The sequence below is a fragment of the Molossus molossus genome, unplaced genomic scaffold (assembly GCF_014108415.1).
Source record: "Molossus molossus isolate mMolMol1 unplaced genomic scaffold, mMolMol1.p scaffold_m16_p_7, whole genome shotgun sequence".
Lineage (NCBI taxonomy): Eukaryota > Metazoa > Chordata > Mammalia > Chiroptera > Molossidae > Molossus > Molossus molossus.
The window spans coordinates 78213514-78216850 of NW_023425401.1; the positions used below are offsets into that span (position 1 = coordinate 78213514).

Genomic DNA, 3337 nt, shown 5'->3' on the forward strand with positions numbered 1-3337 from the left:
TATCTAATTATCTACAGCCAGAGACATCTTTTATCATTTGTCTATGGCACCAAGGCTGCAGAAACCTCTTTGATTAGACTCCAGTCACACCCCACCCCTCCAAATGGGCACAACAAGCATAATGAGAAACAGTGTGCCAAGGCAGAGACACATAGATAAAAAACTCTTAGCAGAGGTAATACAGCCACTGCCCAAACTCAGATTGAATAACATACCCATTGCCACACTATATGTTCATGGCTGTGTGATCATTGAGTCAGGCTGTATGTTCATGGAGTAATCTGGAAATAAATCCATGGTTTGCTGGGTGCTACAATACTTAGGGGTTTGCAGTATTGCATCATAGCTTTCCCCAGAAGTTTCCAAGGTGGCCTCCAAGTCACTGACAGGATTTTGCTGGGAGTAATCTGGAAATAAATCCATGGTTTGCTGGGTGCTACAATACTTAGGGGTTTGCAGTATTGCATCATAGCTTTCCCCAGAAGTTTCCAAGGTGGCCTCCAAGTCACTGACAGGATTTTGCTGGGAGTAATCTGGAAATAAATCCATGGTTTGCTGGGTGCTACAATACTTAGGGGTTTGCAGTATTGCATCATAGCTTTCCCCAGAAGTTTCCAAGGTGGCCTCCAAGTCACTGACAGGATTTTGCTGGAATTGGATTTGGGGCTGCAAGGATTCCTCTCCATAACTATAGAACTAGCTGTTTCAAGCCTGGTTGTTCCAGGTTTGGGGGCACCAGGTCTGACTATTCCAGGAATGGTAGTTCCAAGATGGGCTGTTCCAGGAATGGTTGCTCCAAGTTATATTACCGCAGGTCTGGTTGGTCTACACTGAGAGGTTTTTAGAAGCATTCACCAGGCACCCCTGGTGACAGGAAGAGAGGCCCAGGTACTCTGTAGTTGCTGCACTCATCTAGGTCATACGGTTGTTATTCTTTGGCCAGTTGTATTTCTGCCACCTCTTACATCTCATTCTCTGGTTCTGGAACCAGGTCTTAATCTGTTTGTAGCTAAGGTTCAGTATGTGGGATAGTTCCTGCATCTGCTGGAGGCTGAGATATTTCTGTCTCTGAAATCTCTCATTGAGTACACAGAGCTGGGTCTGAGAGAAGACGGTTCTGATCTTCTGTTTCTTGACCTGGACTTTCTCCTCCTTCTTCCCTGTACTGTTCTCTACAGCAGTGGGTAGTAGTATGCTGGGACTGGTGGAAGAATGAGGGCTGTTCTGAATAAGCAGATCCATGGAGAAAGGAAGAGGAGAGACAGTCTCCATGTGGAGTGTCTCAGCTGATGAGACTTGCAAGGATGCATAATCTTCTTCAGACTCATAAATCTCAGGCACTGATGAAGGTTCCCCAGAACTAGATGCTTCAGAGCAGGGCAGGCTTTGGGGACAAGCAGAATCCACACTCATGTTGCAAAAAAGACAGGAGGAAAAGAGTCAGCTTTGCGGTAACAGGGGCCAATGGGCCAATTTTGCAAAAGGTAAACCACGTCTTTACGATTAATTTCTAACTTACCAAATTCACATTCCAAGAATTTCCTGGAAATAGAGATGCAGTTAGATTTTAGATTACTATGCTTTTTTTCAGTTTCAGCACAGGTTTCAGTCTTGCCCCAACCTGAAACCTGACATTCCAGTCCCCCCAGTTATCAGCAATTCCATCCAGTTAGCATAAAGGGTTCTCTCAGTTACAGCTCAGTGATTCCATGACAAGCAGCAACTTGAGGTGGGAAAGCACAGCAACACAATGGCTAATCCTTTTATAATTTTAGAGAAAATAATGAAGCGGAGAAACAAAAACCATCTATAAAAGAGTGAAAGTGATACCAGGATGAAAGTGTCTCATAAGGCTAGCTCAGTGGTTTTCCACTTTGAAAAATGGGATTTGAAGGTCTAGGAACAAATAAAAAGAAATTGTTTTTAAAGCTTGTGCTATTGCTCATTTATAAGAATACACACACAGAGGAGAAAAAATGGCAGCGTAGTGAATGGAAGCTACACAGACCATCTCCCAGGACCAAACTGGAATTACAACGAAAATACAGACAAATCGTCAGGAAGGGGCAACCAAAAGGCAGCTTGGAGGACCACATAACCAGGGACACTGACTCAATCCTGGTAAGCTTGCGAGGACGAGAGAAGGGGCTGGGAGCTGCCGCAGCCTTGGCCGCCCTTAGCTGGGAGCAGCGCCCTTAGGTTAAAGTCTCAGGTGGCTCCACACACAGAGCTCAGACAGAAGCTAAAATGGCAGCAGCCACTCACCTTGGGCTCCGACAGAGGGAGGGCAGACAGGACTGGAACTCTGTGGGGACACTCGGGATTTGGAAGGTGCTCAGAGCTTTTGCTGAGTGCAGCCAGTCAGGACTGTGGACATCTTACTCCTTCCCAGGGCCCTAGGAAGAGGCGGCAGCCCCTCCCTTGGAGATTCAACCCCACCTGGTGGCCATTAAAATGCTAACTGAGGCCCATTAACCAGCATCTACCCCACCCTCTGGAAATCCTCTTACACTGAGGTCCTGAGAGAGTTTTTCAGTCAACTCAGAAACCAAGGTTCTTCAGGTGACAACTACTAATAGCCTCCAGGCAAAAAAGCTAGAGGATAACTACCATTCCCTGGGATAGCAACTCTAACCAGGAAAGCTAAGACTTGACAGTGGTGTTTAGAGTGGATTCTTCCTGACTCATCCAAACCCAGGACAGGGAACCAAACAGCAGAACACCAATTCCCACAGGAAAAATTTGGCAGACTCCAAAGCCCACTGCGATAGTCAAAATGGTGAAAAACAGAAATAAAAGCCAAATGAAAGAACAAGAGACCTCTACCAAAGATGAGATAAATGAGGTGCAGTTAAGCAAGTTAACAGAACTAGAATTCAGAGCCATGATCGTCAGGAAGCTCAACAGCATGTGTAAGGACATGAGGACCATGAGTAAAGACTTAGAAATGTTGAAAATCAACCAGTTTGAAATTAAAACCACCAAGAAGAAATGAAGAATGACATATCAGAAATAAAAAACACATTGGAAAGTCTAAATAGCAGAGTAGAAGAAGCTGAGGACCGGATCAGTGAATTAGAAGATAGGGTAGAAATAATCAACCAAGCAGAAAACCAAAAGAAAAAAATAATTAAAAAACAGGAAAACAGATTAACAAAACTGTAGGACAACTGGAAACGTAGTAACATTGGCATCATAGGAGTCCCCAAAGAAGAAGAAAATGAACAAGGGTTAGAGAATATATTTGAAGAAATAGTGACAGAAAAATTCCCTAATTTGGTGAAGGAAGAAGGCATTCAAGTTCAAGAAGCACAGAGTCCCCCAAGTAAGAAGAACC

At 44.4% G+C, this 3337-nt stretch overlaps 1 pseudogene; it reads right to left on the minus strand.

Moving 5' to 3' along the window:
- Positions 1–234: 234 nt before the first annotated feature.
- Positions 235–1413, minus strand: LOC118619661 (annotated as a pseudogene).
- Positions 1414–3337: the final 1924 nt, after the last annotated feature.